At 46.8% G+C, this 19,197-nt stretch overlaps 1 protein-coding gene across 2 annotated transcripts in view; it reads right to left on the reverse strand.

Annotated features, from left to right (window-relative positions):
* rnls (renalase, FAD-dependent amine oxidase) overlaps positions 1-12,766 on the reverse strand; it is a 191,664-nt gene extending 178,898 nt beyond the window's left edge. Inside the window, exon 1 of one of the 2 annotated variants that reach the window (XM_041210550.1) lies at positions 12,748-12,766. The gene's annotated coding sequence lies outside the window, so the exon portion shown is untranslated. Of the gene's footprint in view, positions 1-11,922; positions 11,971-12,747 lie in introns of those variants that run through there. The other variant, XM_041210549.1, reaches the window with a different exon arrangement.
* Positions 12,767-19,197: the final 6,431 nt, after the last annotated feature.

The following is a 19,197-nucleotide window of genomic DNA, read 5'->3' on the forward strand; positions in this document are numbered from 1 at the left end:
CATCACACCCCAGCAGCCAGAAATTAAGCACATCACAGTCAATCACCCAGAAATTAGCGACACATCACACACTAGCACCCAGGAATTAAACACACATCACAAGCTAGACCCCAGCAATAAAAGGCACATCACATCCCAGCACGAAGAAATTAAAAACACATCACACCCTAGAACCCAGGAATCAGAAACACATCACACCCCAGCTCCCAGGAATGAAAGACACATCAGACTCCAGCTCCCAGGAATGAAAGACACATCACAGCTCAGCACCCAGGAATCAGAGACACATCACATCCCAGCACTCAGGAATTAAAGACACATCACAGCTCAGCACGCAGGAATCAGAGACACATCACATCCCAGCACCCAGGAATTAAAGACACATCACAACCCAGCATCCAGGAATAAAAGACACCTCACACACCAGCACCCAGGAATTAAAGGCACATCACACCCCAGCACCCAGAAATTAAGCACATCACACACCAACACCCAGCAGTCAGAGGCACATCACACATCAGCACCCAGGAATTAAAACACATTACACCCCTGCACCCAGGAATCAGAAACATATCACACCCCAGCACCCAGAAATTAGAGACACATCACACACCAGCACCCAGGAATTAAAGACACATCACAAACCAGCACCCAGGAATTTAAGGCACATCACACCCCAGCACCCAGAAATTAAAGACACATTACACCCCAGCACCCAGGAATCAGAGACTCATCACACACCAGCACCAAGAAATTAAAAACCCATCACACCCCAGCACTCAGGAATCAGAGACACATCACACATCGTCACCCAGGAATTTAAAACACATCACACCCCAGCATCCAGGAATCAGAGACGCATCACATCCCAGCATCCAGAAATTAAAGACACAACACAACCCAGCACCCAGGAATTAAAGACACCTCACATCGAAGCACTCAGGAATTAAAGGCACATCACACCCCAGCACCCAGAAATTAAGCACATCACACACAAGCACCCAGGAATCAGAGGCACATCACACATCAGCACCCAGGAATTAAAGTCACATTACACACCAGCACCCAGGAATCAGAGACTCATCACACACCAGCACCAAGAAATTAAAAACCCATCACACCCCAGCACTCAGGAATCAGAGACACATCACATCCCACCAGCAAGAAATTAAAGGCACGTCACACCCCTGCACCCAGGAATTAAAGACACATCACAGCCCAGGACCTTGGAATTTAAGACGCATCACACCACAGCACCCTTGAATTAAAGGCATATCACACCCGAGCACCCATGAATTTAACACACAGCACACCCCTGCAGCCAGGAATTAAGACACGTCACGGTCATGAAGCCAGGACTTAAAGACATATCACACCCCTGCGGCCAGGAATTAAAGGCACATCACATCCCAACACCCAGGAATTAAAGACATATCACACCACCCACTCAGGAATTAAAGACAGCTCACACCCCAGCACCCATGAATTAAGGACATGTCACAGTCCAGAACCCAGGAATCAGAGGCATGTCATACCCCAGCATCCAGGATTTAAAGACAAATCAGAAACCAGCACCCTGGAATTAAAGGCACATCAGACCCCAGCACCCAGAAATTAAGCACATCACACTCCAGCACCCAGGAATCAGAGGCACGTCACACCCCAGCACCAAGTAATTAAAGACACATCACACCCTAGCACCCAGGAATTAAAGGCACATCACACCCCAGCAGCCAGAAATTAAGCACATCACACTCAATCACCCAGAAATTAGCAACACATCACACACTAGCACCCAGGAATTAAACACACATCACATCCTAGCACCCAGGAATCAGAGACACATCACACCCCAGCAAGAAAAAATTAAAGACACATCACACCCTAGCACCCAGGAATTAAAGGCACATCACACCCCAGCTGCCAGAAATTAAGCACATCACACTCAATCACCCAAGAATTAGTGACACATCATACACTATCACCCAGGAATTAAAGACACATCACACACTAGCACCCAGGAATCAGAGACACATCACACCCCATCACGAAGAAATTAAAGACACATCACACCCTGGAACCCAGGAATCAGAAACACATCACACCCCAGCACCCAAGAATTAAAGACACATCACAACACAGCACCCACGAATTAAAGACACATCACAACACAGCACCCACGAATTAAAGACACATCACACCCCAGCTCCCAGGAATTAAAGACACATCACACTCCAGCTCCCAGGAATTAAAGACACATCACAGCTCACCACCCAGGAATCAGAGACACATCTCATCCTAGCACACAGGAATTAAAGATGCATCACACCCCAGCACCCAGGAATTGACGACACATCATACCCCAGCTCCCAGGAATTAAAGACACTACACATCGCAGCACCCTGGAATCAAAGACACATCTCATCCCAGCACCTAGGAATCAGAGACATATCACACCCCAGCACTCAGAAATTAAAGACACAATATATCCCAGCACCCAGGAATTAAAGAAACATCACGCCCCAGCACCCAGAAATTAAGCACATCACACACCAGCACCCAGGAATCCGAGGAACATCACACATCAGCACCCAGGAATTAAAGACACATTACACCCCAGCACCAAGAAATTAAAAACACAACACAACCCAGCACCCAGCAACTAGAGACACATCACACACCAGCACCCAGGAATTAAAGTCCCATCACACCCCAGCCCCCAAAAATTAAGCACATCACACACCAGCACCCAGGAATCGGAGACACATCAGACCCCAGCTCCCAGGAATTAAAGACACATCACACCCTAGCTCCCAGGAACTAAAGACACATCACACCCCAGCTCCCAGGAATTAAACACACATCACAGCTCAGCACGCAGGAATCAGAGACACATCACATCCCAGCAGCCAGAAATTACCCACAGCACACCCCAGCACCCAGGAATCAGAGACGAATCACATCCCAGCACCAAGAAATTAAACACACATCACATCCCAGGCCCCTAGAATCAGAGACACTTCACAACCCAGTGCCCAGGCAGTAAAGTCACATCACACCCCAGCACCCAGGAATTAAAGACACATCACAGCTCAGCACGCAGGAATCAGAGACACATCACATCCCAGCACCCAGGAATCAGAGACACATCTCATCCCAGCACCCAGGAATCAGAGACATATCACACCCCAGCACCCAGGAATTAAAGACACATCACACACCAGCACCCAGGAATCAGAGATGCATCACTTCCAAGCACCCAGAAATTAATATCACAACACAACCCAGCACACAGGAATTAAAGACACCTCACATCCCAGCACCCAGGAAGTAAAGGCACATCACATCCCAGCACCCAAAAATTATGCACATCACACACCAGCATCCAGGAATCAGAGGCACATCACACATCAGCACCCAGGAATCAAAGACACATTACACCTCAGCACCCAGGAATCAGAGACTCATCACACCCCAGCACAAAGAAATTATTAACCCATCACATCCCTGCACCCAGGAATTAAGCACATCACACCCCAGCACTCAGGAATCAGAGATACATCACACATCGGCACCCAGGAATTAAAAACATATCACACCCCAGCACCCAGGAATCAGAGACACATCACATCCCACCAGCAAGAAATTAAATGCACATCACACCGCTGCACCCAGGAATTAAAGACACATCACACCCCAGCTCCCAGGAACTAAAGACACATCATACCCCAGCTCCCAGGAATTAAACACACATCACAGCTCAGCACGCAGGAATCAGAGACACATCACATCCCAACACCCAGGAATTAAAGACGCCTCACACCCCAGCACCCAGGAATTCAAGGCACATCACACCCCAGCACCCAGAAATTAACCACATCACAACCCAACACCCAGGAATCAGAGACGAATCACATCCCAGCACCAAGGAATTAAAGACACATCACATCCCAGCACCCAGGAATTAAAGTCACATCACACCCCAGCACCCAGAAATTAAGCACATCACACACCAACATCCAGGAATCAGAGGCACATCACACATCAGCACCAAGGAATTAAAAATCCATCACACACCAGCACCCAGGAATCAGAAACATATCACACCCCAGCAAGCAGAAATTAGAGACACATCACACAGGAATAAAAGGCACATCACTCCGCAGCCCCCAGAAATTAAGCACATCACACCCCAGCACTCAGGAATCAGAGACACAACACACCTCAGCACCAAGCAATTAAAAACCCATCACACCCCTGCACCCAGGAATTAAGCACATCACACCCCAGCACTCAGGTTTCAGAGACACATCACACATTGGCACCCAGGAATTAAAAACACATCACACCCCAGCTCCCAGGAATTAAACACACATCACAGCTCAACACGCAGGAATCAGAGACACATCACATCCCAGCACCTAGGAATTAAAGACACCTCACACACCAGCACCCAGGAATTCAAGGCACATCACACCCCAGCACCCAGAAATTAACCACATCACACCCCAGCACCTAGGAATCAGAGACGAATCACATCCCAGCACCAAGAAATTAAAGACACATCACAACCCAGCATCCAGGAATTAAATACACATCACATCCAAGGCCCCTGGAATCAGAGACACTTCACAACCCAGTGCCCAGGAAGTAAAGTCACATCACACCCCAGCACCCAGGAATTAAAGACACATCACAGCTCAGCACGCAGGAATCAGAGACACATCACCTCCCAGCACCCAGGAATCAGAGACACATCTCATCCCAGCACCTAGGAATCAGAGACATATCACACCCCAGCACTCAGAAATTAGTGACACATCATATCCTAGCACCCAGGAATTAAAGACACATCACGCCCTAGCACCCAGGAATTAAAGACACATCAAACCCTAGCACCCAGGAATTAAAGAAACCTCAAATCCAAGCACCCAGGAATTAAAGGCACATCACACCCCAGCACCCAGAAATTAAGCACATCACACACAAGCACCCTGGAATCAGAGGCACATCACTCATCAGCACCCAGGAATTAAAGACACATTACACCCCAGCACCCAGGAAGCAGAGACTCATCACACACCAGCACCGAGAAATTAAAAACCCATCACACCCCAGCACTCAGGAATCAGAGACACATCACACACCAGCACCCAGGAATTAAAGGTACATCACACCCCAACCCCCAAAAATTAAGCACATCACACACCAGCACCCAGGAATCGGAGACACATCAGACACCAGCTCCCAGGAATTAAAGACACATCACACCCCAGCTCCCTTGAACTAAAGACACATCACGTCCCAGCACCCAGGAATTAAAGACACCTCACACACCAGCACCCAGGAATTCAAGGCACATCACACCCCAGCACCCAGAAATTAACCACATCACACCCCAGCACCCAGGAATCAGAGACGAATCACATCCCAGCACCAAGAAATTAAAGACACATCACAACCCAGCATCCAGGAATTAAATACACATCACATCCCAGGCCCCTGGAATCAGAGACACTTCACAACCCAGTGCCCAGGAATTAAAGTCACATCACACCCAAGCACCCAGGAATTAAAGACACATCACACTCCAGCTCCCAAGAATTATAGACACATCACACTCCCGCACCTAGGAATTAAAAACACATCACACCCCAACACCCAGGAATCAGAGACAAATCACTTCCCAGCACCAAGAAATTAAAGACACATCACAACCCAGCATCCAGGAATTAAATACACATCACACCTCAGGCCCCTGGAATCAGAGACACTTCACAACCCAGTGCCCAGGAAGTAAAGTCACATCACACCCCAGCACCCAGGAATTAAAGACACATCACAGCTTAGCACGCAGGAATCAGAGACACATCACATCCCAGCACCTAGGAATCAGAGACGTATCACACCCCAGCACCCAGGAATTAAAGACACATCACACACCAGCACCCAGGAATCAGAGATGCATCACTTCCAAGCACCCAGAAATTAAAGACACAACACAACCCAGCACCCAGGAATTAAAGACACCTCACATCCCAGCACCCAGGAATTAAAGGCACATCACATACCAGCACCCAAAAATTAAACACATTACACCCCAGCACCCGGGAATCAGAGACTCATCACACCCCAGCACCAAGAAATTATTAACCCATCACATCCCTGCACCCAGGAATTAAGCACATCACAACCCAGCACTCAGGAATCAGAGATACATCACACATCGGCACCCAGGAATTAAAAACACATCACACCCCAGCACCCAGGAATCAGAGACACATCACATCCCACCAGCAGGAAATTAAAGGCACATCACAAGGCTGCACCCAGGAATTAAAGACACATCACACACCAGCTCCCATGAACTAAAGACACATCACACCCCAGCTCCCAGGAATTAAACACACATCACAGCTCAGCACGCAGGAATCAGAGACACATCACATCCCAGCACCTAAGAATTAAAGACACCTCACACACCAGCACCCAGGAATTCAAGGCACATCACAACCCAGCACCCAGAAGTTAACCACATCACACCCCAGCACCTAGGAATCAGAGACGAATCACATCCCAGCACCAAGAAATTAAAAACCCATCACACCCCAGCACTCAGGAATCAGAGACACATCACACATCGTCACCCAGGAATTAAAGACACATCACACCCCAGCATCCAGGAATCAGAGACATATCACATCCCACCAGCAAGAAATTAAAGGCACGTCACACCCCTGCACCCAGGAAGTAAAGACACATCACAGCCCAGGACCTTGGAATTTAAGACGCATCACACCACAGCACCCTTGAATTAAAGGCATATCGCACCTGAGCACCCATGAATTTAACACACAGAACACCCCTGCAGCCAGGAATTAAGACACGTCACGGTCATGAAGCCAGGAATTAAAGACATATCACACCCCTGCGGCCAGGAATTAAAGGCACATCACATCCCAACACCCAGGAATTAAAGACATATCACACCACCCACCCAGGAATTAAAGACAGTTCACACCCCAGCACCCATGAATTAAGGACATGTCACAGTCCAGAACCCAGGAATCAGAGGCATGTCATACCCCAGCATCCAGGATTTAAAGACAAATCAGAAACCAGCACCCTGGAATTAAAGGCACATCAGACCCCAGCAGCCAGAAATTAAGCACATCACACTCCAGCACCCAGGAATCAGAGGCACGTCACACCCCAGCACCAAGGAATTAAAGACACATCACACCCTAGCACCCAGGAATTAAAGGCACATCACACCCCAGCAGCCAGAAATTAAGCACATCACACTCAATCACCCAGAAATTAGCGACACATCACACACTAGCACCCAGGAATTAAACACACATCAAATCCTAGCACCCAGGAATCAGAGACACATCACACCCCAGCAAGAAAAATTTAAAGACACATCACACCCTAGCACCCAGGAATTAAAGGCACATCACACCCCAGCTGCCAGAAATTAAGCACATCACACTCAATCACCCAAGAATTAGTGACACATCATACACTATCACCCAGGAATTAAAGACACATCACACACTAGCACCCAGGAATCAGAGACACATCACACCCCATCACGAAGAAATTAAAGACACATCACACCCTGGAACCCAGGAATCAGAAACACATCACACCCCAGCACCCAAGAATTAAAGACACATCACAACACAGCACCCACGAATTAAAGACACATCACACCCCAGCTCCCAGGAATTAAAGACACATCACACTCCAGCTCCCAGGAATTAAGGACACATCACAGCTCACCACCCAGGAATCAGAGACACATCTCATCCGAGCACACAGGAATTAAAGACGCATCACACCCCAGCACCCAGGAATTGACGACACATCATACCCCAGCTCCCAGGAATTAAAGACACTACACATCGCAGCACCCTGGGATCAAAGACACATCTCATCCCAGCACCTAGGAATCAGAGACATATCACACCCCAGCACTCAGAAATTAAAGACACAATATATCCCAGCACCCAGGAATTAAAGACACCTCACACCCCAGCTCCCAGGAACTAAAGATACATCACACCCCAGCTCCCAGGAATTAAACACACATCACAGCTCAGCACGCAGGAATCAGAGACACATCAAATCCCGACACCCAGGAATTAAAGACGCCTCACACCCCAGCACCCAGGAATTCAAGGCACATCACACCCCAGCAGCCAGAAATTAAGCACATCACACCCCAGCACCCAGGAATCAGAGACGAATCACATCCCAGCACCAAGAAATTAAAGATACATTGCAACCCAGCATCCAGGAATTAAAGACACCTCACAACCCAGCACCCAGTAATTAAAGGCACATCACACCCCAGCACCCTGAAATTAAGGACATCACACACCAACATCCAGGAATCAGAGGCACATCACACATTAGCACCCAGGAATTAAAGACACATTACACCCCAGCACCCAGGAATCCGAAGCACATCACACATCAGCACCAAGAAATTAAAAACCCATCACACTCCAGCACCCAAGAATCAGAAACATATCACACCCCAGCACCCAGAAATTAGAGACACATCACACACCAGCACACAGGAATTAAAGGCACATCACACCGCAGCACCCAGAAATTAAGCACATCACACACTCCAGCACTCAGGAATCAGAGACACAACACACCTCAGCACCAAGAAATTAAAAACCCATCACCCCCCAGCACCCAGGAATCAGAAACATATCACACCCCAGCACCCAGGAATCAGAGACACATCAGATACCAGCTCCCAGGAATTAAAGACACATCACACACCATCTCTCAGGAATTAAAGACACAACACACCCCAGCTCCCAGGAATTAAAGACACATCACACCCCAGCTCTCAGGAATTATAGACACATCACACCCCAGTTCCCAAGAATTAAAGACACATCACACTCCAGCACCTCGGAATTAAAGACACATCACACCCCAACACCAAGGAATTAAAGACACGTCATATCCCAGCTCCCAGGAATTAAGGACACATCACATCTCAGGACCCAGGAATCAGAGACACTTCACAACCCAGTGCCCAGGAATTAAATCACATCACACCCCAGCACCCAGGAATTAGACACATCACAGCTCAGCACGCAGGAATCAGAGACACATCACATCCTAGCACCCCGGAATCAGAGACACATCTCATGCCAGCACCTATGAATCAGAGACATATCACACTCCAGCACTCAGAAATTAAAGACATATTATTTCATAGCACCCACGAATTAAAGACACATCACACCCCAGCACCCAGGTATCAGAGACACATCACACCCCAGCACCCATAAATTAAAGACACATCACATCCTAACCCAGGAATTAAAGACACATCACACCCCAGCACTCAGGAATTAAACACACATCACAATAAGTTACAGAGAAAGTCAGGGGTGAGGCAATAGAGACATTTAAGTATGAAGGTGAGAATTTCAATTTTGAGCCATAAGTAATATTAGATAAATGGGATTTGCTATAGCATGGGAAACAGGCAGCAGAGTTTCTGAATGAGCAGAAGCTTATGGAGGTAGAGGATATAAGGCTGGCTTGGAGAGCACTGAACCTGTCAAGGATGGCAGTGACCAATGGCATGGTTGAGGATTTGAGTGGTAGAGTTGGAGGCAGGTGATGTTAAAGAGGTGGACTTTGACATGCAATGTTGGAAGAAAGAACTCATCATGCACAAGCTGAACGCAACAGACTCTTGAGAACCTCAGTGCTGTCAGGGATATTGATCAAATGTAAAACTAGCTCTTACCAATTAAATTAGGTACAAAGTAACCCTGTTGTAGAATACATTCAAACAGAAGAGAGACCACAGAGAACATAGAGGAACTCCCAAAAGTGGCACAAAGTGGAGTGCAACATATATCCCGAGAATAGAACTAGTAATGCCAGTGCTACTGATTACGAAGAACTGCACAATATCGAAAAGGATAATAAAAACTGAAAATGCTGGAAAAACTCTGAAGCTCTGAAGAAGAGTCATACGGACTCGAAATATCTACTCTGTTTCTCTCTCCACAGAAGCTGCCAGACCAGCGTTTTCTGTTTTTATTTCAGATTTCCAGCATCTGCAGTCTTTCACTTTCACCTTCATGGAACACCTTCCTTTATAACTGGCTAAGGTTATGTGATTGCTATCCCACTTAACCTGTCAAGGCAGATTGAGAGTTACACTGCACCTCACCAAATTCAGGTGACAAAAGCATTAGAAAGGGAAAAGAAACCATAGTATAAATTACCCAAAAAAGTACATGGCAACATTTTATCTAAAAGATAGAGGAGTCAATGGACTACTTACTAAAAGAGCAGATATGATTGAAATACTGTCATTGAGTTGTACCCAGTGAATGCTGTAATTTTGTAAGTGATACTATGTTAATTTGGATAAGGCAATGTGCTGCTGTAATATTAAAACAAGATTACTGTGTTTATGACCTAAGCTTATTATTAGTCACTAGATTACTGTAACCACTGATTAGCAGACCATATTAACTGTAGTGCTGTAGGCGTATTTACAAAAAGTCATTGCTTTTCAAACACTGAATTGTGCCTTGTCCAATCTCGGAGATGAGTTAAGAGTTAACGATAATCAACTAGTGTTCATGCTAATTACTGAAGTATGACTGGACTCTTTTAGTTGAGCCAATTTAAATTGGATGAGTCAAAAGCCAAGTTTAGCATCATTATGCTCACATGAATGGTAATCTTGCACCAATTTCGCCTCACAGTGGACGTGTGAGGCAGGCTCTCAGTAGGAGCAATTAGTCCTTTGCCTACAGACACGAGTTCTCTCTGGGTGGTTAAATATCTTTTTGGTAATGGGACGTAAGTTAACTGTAATGGATATAAACCAAGGTGATCCCGCTGGATGGAACACAATAGTTCCTGCAATGCTAGGACAAGCATACCATGTGAGCATTAGGCTTAGCTCAGTGGTAGCATTCTTGGTTCTGAGTCAGAAGGCTTTATGTTAAAATCTTGCCTCAGAGACTTCAGCATAAAAAAACAATCTGTTGGTTTATTAATAAGTAAAGATCTTGTGGCGGAAATGCTGGCTCACTTTGTGGGGAAGGAATATCATCTTCTGTTGTCACGGAAACTTTGACATGCACACCATTCTGTCAAATCATGTCCTGAAAGGCAGACATGTAGTAACTCAAAAACACTGACTGCTTCACAGTTGGGAGTTGCCATCTTTTGCATACCATGGCCACATCTGCTGCTTCAGGTGTAAGGTATCTTGACTCTATTTGAAGTCCAGCAGGGATTTCTCCCTGATGTCCAGGCCATGGCTTATCCCTCAACCAGATTCACTTAACACTGAACTCGATAATCTGTTTGTAGGAACTTGCCGATTAGCTGCCATAACAGTGACAACACTAAAAGTGTTTAATTGGCAGTAAAGTGCACGGCAGCATCCTGGGGATATGTGAGGTACTGTACAAATACTTCTTTCTTCAATCATGGTTGGGCAATAGCAGTGTAAGTCCTGTTTGCTCTGCAGGTCTGTGCAGTTTAGGACAAGACTTCTATGCTGTGAGAATCTTGAGCCTCTTCCCTGACTGCGATCTCTCCTGCTGTCTCCCTGTCCATCAGTGTGAGAATTCTGCATCTCACCCAAGAATCAGTCTCTCCATCGACCTGACTCCCTAGAAAAGGATATTATTTCCAAAGTATCTTTCTAACAAAATCCAGCCCCTGTAATGGTGAACTCCTAGTAAGATTGCAGCCAAATATCCTCTCTACCACGACAGAACGTTTTAAAAACTAAAAAATGTAGGTTTATGAAAACAAAATAGTTTTGGAAAGAAAGTAACATTTGAAAAAACATACATTTTTATAATTAATCTCTTATTTAAATTGTTAATGTTGGGGTACGACCTGAATAATTGTCCCCTAAGTCTGGCTATCAGTAGAGGTGGTTCATGGGCAGAGGGGTCAAGAAATTGAAACAGCTCCCGCTGTTTCATGCTGAATGTGATCCTCTTTTACTGAGAACATTCTATCTTTCGATTCCTCTTTAAAAAAAAGGCTCCCAAATTATTATTATTCAGAAAATGCACTTTTGCTTTTCTATCTATATGTCTAACTTTCAGTGCTTTGAGGACAGTTTGACAGACTGACGTGCATTTTAAAAGTTTCAGTCAGAACGGAAGATCATGCTCATTCCCCACGAAGCGAGCTTGCATTTCCGCCCCAAACCTCCGCTTATTAATAAACCGACAAATTGGAGAAATCCTGTACAATTCACTGCTTTATTTGAAACAGTCCTTTCAGTGAATATTAGAATTCAATCAAAAATTACATCTTGATGTTACTGAGGTTCGTACTACGGAAATTAGTGAGCTTTGAACTGGATGCGTTAGTTTAAATTGCAACATTTTTCAATTTCGTGATCTTTTAATTGAGACTGTTTTTCAGGATCAGGTGTCCAAAGCCAAGGAAAGTTTACGTTTCTACAAATTTTTGGATAATCTCATGAGTGCGTATTTCATAAAAAAATTATTTCGTATATGAAGATTACACTTCTAAAAGTTCCAAACTATTATATGTACAAGTCTTGGTGACACAAGACATTTTAAAACCCTTCAAGTATTGCATGTTATTTGAAAGCTTCAAAATACATGAATATTGCAAAAGTTGTAACATCCATTAATTTTGTTTCTTCGTTTCGTATAATTATGCCAAGAGTCATTTTCAGATTACAGAGTTCTCTTCCTCACGTGCAGAGTTACATCAGACTTGACCTCTGACCCCGATGGGGCAGCCTCTTTTTATATAAACGGTACTAATGTTGTCCAACCAAACAGTTACCCATGAACTTATCAAACACGTTCATCAGAAAAATATTGATGTAACAAAACTGAGTTGCTTAGGTTTTATTTTAAGTGCAGCACTGGAAGTGAACTAAAGGAAACCTATAATGCGGTCTTCCATACCTTTGAAGCCAATGATTAGCTCACTCATTGTTACCATTAATATCTCTGTCGTTAAGTGTTTGCAATTTCCTGTAAGGCCCGCTATAGTGGCACAAAAACCATTCATTCCTTCCTTTATTAGTATTTTGTAACAAAGTGTTGGGTACAGTTGTGTTGCACAGCGTAGCAACTGCTTGAAGCAGAATAGAAAAGAAAAGTAAGTTGCATGTCATGCTGCAGTGATATCGTCCTGCGATTTGTTCATTGAACACTAGAGGGGTCCTAAACAAAAACAGAATTGGAAAAACTCAGCAGGTCTGGCAGCATCAGCGGAGAAGAAAAGAGTTGACGTTTCGAGTCCTCATGACCCTTCGACAGAACATGAGTTCGAATCCAAGAAAGAGTTGAAATATAAGCTGGTTTAAGGTGTGTGTGTGGGGGGCGGAGAGAGAGAGAAGTGGAGGGGGGATGTGGTTGTAGGGACAAACAAGCAGTGATAGAAGCAGATCATCAAAAGATGTCAACAGCAATAGAACAAAAGAACACATAGGTGTTAAAGTTGGTGATATTATCTAAACGAATGTGCTAATTAAGAATGGATGGTAGGGGACTCAAGGTATAGCTCTAGTGGGGGTGGGGAGAGCATAAAATATTTAAAAATAATGGAAATGGGTGGGAAAAGAAAAATCTATCTAATTTATTGGGAAAAAAAGGAGGAAGGGGGAAACAGAAAGAGGGTGGGGATGGGGGAGGGAGCTCACGACCTAAAGTTGTTGAATTCAATATTCAGTCCGGAAGGCTGTAAAGTGCCTAGTCGGAAGATGAGGTGTTGTTCCTCCAGTTTGCGTTGGGCTTCACTGGAGCAATGCAGCAAGCCAAGGACAGACATGTGGGCAAGAGAGCAGGGTGGAGTGTTAAAATGGCAAGCGACAGGGAGGTTTGGGTCATTCTTGCGGACAGACCGCAGGTGTTCTGCAGAGCGGTCGCCCAGTTTACGTTTGGTCTCTCCAATATCGAGGAGACCACATTGGGAGCAACGAATGCAGTAGACTAAGTTGGGGGAAATGCAAGTGAAATGCTGCTTCACTTGAAAGGAGTGTTTGGGCCCTTGGATGGTGAGGAGAGAGGAAGTGAAGGGGCAGGTGTTGCATCTTTTGTGTGGGCATGGGGTGGTGCCATAGGAGGGGGTTGAGGAGTAGGGGGTGATGGAGGAGTGGACCAGGGTGTCCCGGAGGGAGCGATCCGTACGGAATGCCGATAGGGGGGGTGAAGGGAAGATTTGTTTGGTGGTGGCATCATACTGGAGTTGGCAGAAAAGGCAGAGGATGATCCTTTGAATGCGGAGGCTGGTGGGGTGATAAAGTGAGGACTAGGGGTCCCTATCATGTTTCTGGGAGGGAGGAGAAGGCGTGAGGGCAGATGCGCGGGAGATGGGCCGGACACGGTTGAGGGCCCTGTCAACGACCGTGGGTGGAAAACCTCGGTTAAGGAAGAAGGAGGACATGTCAGAGGAACTGTTTTTGAAGGTGGCATCATCGGAACAGATGCGACGGAGGCGAAGGAACTGAGAGAATGGGATGGAGTCCTTACAGGAAGCGGGGTGTGAGGAGCTGTAGTTGAGGTAGCTGTGGGAGTTGGTGGGTTTGTAATGGATATTGGTGGACAGTCTATCACCAGAGATTGAGACAGAGAGGTCAAGGAAGGGAAGGGAAGTGTCAGAGATGGACCACGTGAAAATGATGGAGGGGTGGAGATTGGAAGCAAAATTAATAAATTTTTCCAAGTCCCGACGAGAGCATGAAGCGGCACCGAAGTAATCATCGATGTACCGGAGAAAGAGTTGTGGAAGGGGGCCAGAGTAGGACTGGAACAAGGAATGTTCCACATACCCCATAAAGAGACAAGCATAGCTGGGGCCCATGCGGGTACCCATAGCCACACCTTTTATTTGGAGGAAGTGAGAGGAGTTGAAGGAGAAATTGTTCAGCGTGAGAACAAGTTCAGCCAGACGGAGGAGAGTAGTGGTGGATGGGGATTGTTCGGACCTCTGTTCGAGGAAGAAGCTAAGGGCCCTCAGACCATCCTGGTGGGGGATGGAGGTGTAGAGGGATTGGACGTCCATGGTGAAGAGGAAGCAGTTGGGGCCAGGGAACTGGAAATTGTTGATGTGACGTAAGGTGTCAGAATCACGGATGTAGGTGGGAAGGGACTGGACAAGGGGAGAGAGAAGGGAGTCAAGATAACGAGAAATGAGTTCTGTGGGGCAGGAGCAAGCTGAGATGATCGGTCTACCGGGGCAGTTCTGTTTGTGGATTTTGGGTAGGAGATAGAAGCGTGCCGTCCGAGGTTGGGCGACTATCAGGTTGGAAGCTGTGGGAGGAAGATCCCCAGAGGAGATGAGGTCAGTGACAGTCCTGGAAACAATGGCTTGATGTTCAGTGGTGGGGTCATGGTCCAGGGAGAGGTAGGAGGAAGTGTCTGCGAGTTGATGCTCGGCCTCCGCGAGGTAGAGGTCAATGCGCCAGACAACAACAGCACCACCCTTGTCAGCGGGTTTGATGACAATGTCAGGGTTGGACCTGAGAGAATGGAGTGCAGTAAGTTCAGAGAGAGACAGGTTAGAATGGGTGAGAGGAGCAGAGACATTGAGACGACTAATGTCGCGCCGACAGTTCTCAATGAAAAGATCAAGAGAAGGTAAGAATCCAGAGGGAAGGGTCCAGGTGGAGGGAGAATATTGGAGATGGGTAAAAGGATCCGTTGAACTGGGAGAGGACTCCTGCCCAAAGAAGTGAGCCCGGAGACGAAGACGGCGGAAGAAGAGTTCAGCATCCTGCCGAGCCCGAAATTCATTGAGGTGAGGGCGTAAGGGTATGAAACTAAGTCCTTTGCTGAGCACTGAACGTTCAGCATCGGAGAGGGGAAGGTCAGGGGGTATAGTGAATATACGGCTGGGGTTGGGATTGGAAGATGGGGTGGGGACGGAGGGACGGGCAGGGCTGGAGGGTCCTAGATGGGTGTTGGTGTCGATGAGTTGTTGGAGCTTGCATTCCTTAGCACTTGAGAGAAAGAGAAAAAGTTTCTTGTTGAGGCGTCGGATGAGCCGAAGAATAAAATGAAACTGGGGGCACGCGCAGCTTTGAAAAAGGGTACGGCGGTGCTGCTGGAGGGAGTGGTCGAGTGTGTTCATATGGCGGCGCGTGGCACTGAGTGTGGATTTCAGAATGTGACGGGAACAGCAGTCCGAGAAACGTTTTATGTCCCGGAGATACCTGTAATCCTGGGTGGGTTCGAAACATGAGGGGTGGAATTTCAGTTGAGATCCACGTGGGGTAAGTCGGAGACGGAGACAGTCACTGAGAAAGGAGATATGGCGGGTTTTAGTAAACACCTTGTCAAACACCAGGAGGGAAATGGAAAGCAATGAAGGTGAGCAAGGCAAAAGAGAGGAACGGAAATCTTGTCGCAGAAAAGGACAGAACTTCTTCAAGGAGGTAGGCATTTCTTGAACAGCAGTGGCAGTCAATTAAACACAGAGATAAAAACAAAAAAACTGCGGATGCTGGAAATCCAAAACAAAAACAGAATTACCTGGAAAAACTCAGCAGGTCTGGCAGCATCAGCGGAGAAGAAAAGAGTTGACGTTTCGAGTCCTCATGACCCTTCGACAGAACTTGAGTTCGAGTCCAAGAAAGAGTTGAAATATAAGCTGGTTTAAGGTGTGTGTGTAGGGGGCGGAGAGAGAGAGAGAGAGAAGTGGAGGGGGGGTGTGGTTGTAGGGACAAACAAGCAGTGATAGAAGCATATCATCAAAAGATGTCAACAGCAATAGAACAAAAGAACACATAGGTGTTAAAGTTGGTGATATTATCTAAACGAATGTGCTAATTAAGAATGGATGGTAGGGGACTCAAGGTATAGCTCTAGTGGGGGTGGGGAGAGCATAAAATATTTTAAAATATTTAAAAATAATGGAAATAGGTGGGAAAAGAAAAATCTATCTAATTTATTGGAAAAAAAAGGAGGAAGGGGGAAACAGAAAGAGGGTGGGGATGGGGGAGGGAGCTCACGACCTAAAGTTGTTGAATTCAATATTCAGTTTTGATGATCTGCTTCTATCACTGCTTGTTTGTCCCTACAACCACACCCGCCCTCCACTTCTCTCTCTCTCTCTCTCCGCCCCCTACACACACACCTCAAACCAGCTTATATTTCAACTCTTTCTTGGACTCGAACTCAAGTTCTGTCGAAGGGTCATGAGGACTCGAAACGTCAACTCTTTTCTTCTCCGCCGATGCTGCCAGACCTGCTGAGTTTTTCCAGGTAATTCTGTTTTTGTTTTGGATTTCCAGCATCCGCAGTTTTTTTGTTTTTATCTCTGTGTTTAATTGACTGCCACTGCTCTTCAAGAAATGCCTACCTCCTTGAAGAAGTTCTGTTCTTTTCTGCGACAAGATTTACGTTCCTCTCTTTTGCCTTGCTCACCTTCATTGTTTTCCATTTCCCTCCTGGTGTTTGACAAGGTGTTTACTAAAACCCGCTTTCACAGCCATATCTCCTTTCTCAGTGACTGTCTCCGTCTCCGACTTACCCCACGTGGATCTCAACTGAAATTCCACCCTTCATGTTTCGAACCCACCCAGGATTACAGGTATCTCCGGGACATAAAACGTTTCTCGGACTGCTGTTCCCGTCACATTCTGAAATCCACACTCAGTGCCACGCGCCGCCATATGAACACACTCGACTTCTCCCTCCAGCAGCACCGCCGTACCCATTTTCAAAGCTGCGCATGCCCCCAGTTTCATTTTATTCTTCGGCTCATCCGACGCCTCAACAAGAAACTTTTTCTCTTTCTCTCAAGTGCTAAGGAACGCAAGCTCCAACAACTCATCGACACCAACACCCATCTAGGACCCTCCACCCCTGCCCGTCCCTCCGTCCCCACCCCATCTTCCAATCCCAACCCCAGCCGTATATTCACTATACCCCCTGACCTTCCCCTCTCCGATGCTGAACGTTCAGTGCTCAGCAAAGGACTTAGTTTCATACCCTTACGCCCTCACCTCAATGAATTTCGGGCTCGGCAGGATGCTGAACTCTTCTTCTGCCGTCTTCGTCTCCGGGCTCACTTCTTTGGGCAGGAGTCCTCTCCCAGTTCAACGGATCCTTTTACCCATCTCCAATATTCTCCCTCCACCTGGACCCTTCCCTCTGGATTCTTACCTTCTCTTGATCTTTTCATTGAGAACTGTCGGCGCGACATTAGTCGTCTCAATGTCTCTGCTCCTCTCACCCATTCTAACCTGTCTCTCTCTGAACTTACTGCACTCCATTCTCTCAGGTCCAACCCTGACATTGTCATCAAACCCGCTGACAAGGGTGGTGCTGTTGTTGTCTGGTGCACTGACCTCTTCCTCGCGGAGGCCGAGCGTCAACTCGCAGACACTTCCTCCTACCTCTCCCTGGACCATGACCCCACCACTGAACATCAAGCCATTGTTTCCAGGACTGTCACTGACCTCATCTCCTCTGGAGATCTTCCTCCCACAGCTTCCAACCTGATAGTCGCCCAACCTCGGACGGCCCGCTTCTATCTCCTACCCAAAATCCACAAACAGAACTGCCCTGGTAGACCGATCGTCTCAGCTTGCTCCTGCCCCACAGAACTCATTTCTCGTTATCTTGACTCCCTTCTCTCTCCCCTTGTCCAGTCCCTTCCCACCTACATCCGTGATTCCTCTGACACCTTACGTCACATCAACAATTTCCAGTTCCCTGGCCCCAACTGCTTCCTCTTCACCATGGACGTCCAATCCCTATACACCTCCATCCCCCACCAGGATGGTCTGAGGGCCCTTAGCTTCTTCCTCGAACAGAGGTCCGAACAATCCCCATCCACCACTACTCTCCTCCGTCTGGCTGAACTTGTTCTCACGCTGAACAATTTCTCCTTCAACTCCTCTCACTTCCTCCAAATAAAAGGTGTGGCTATGGGTACCCGCATGGGCCCCAGCTATGCCTGTCTCTTTATGGGGTATGTGGAACATTCCTTGTTCCAGTCCTACTCCGGCCCCCTTCCACAACTCTTTCTCCGGTACATCGATGATTACTTCGGTGCCGCTTCATGCTCTCGTCGGGACTTGGAAAAATTTATTAATTTTGCTTCCAATCTCCACCCCTCCATCATTTTCATGTGGTCCATCTCGGACACTTCCCTTCCCTTCCTTGACTTCTC

Source organism: Carcharodon carcharias, chromosome 17 (genome assembly GCF_017639515.1).
Source record: "Carcharodon carcharias isolate sCarCar2 chromosome 17, sCarCar2.pri, whole genome shotgun sequence".
In the NCBI taxonomy this organism is placed as follows: domain Eukaryota; kingdom Metazoa; phylum Chordata; class Chondrichthyes; order Lamniformes; family Lamnidae; genus Carcharodon; species Carcharodon carcharias.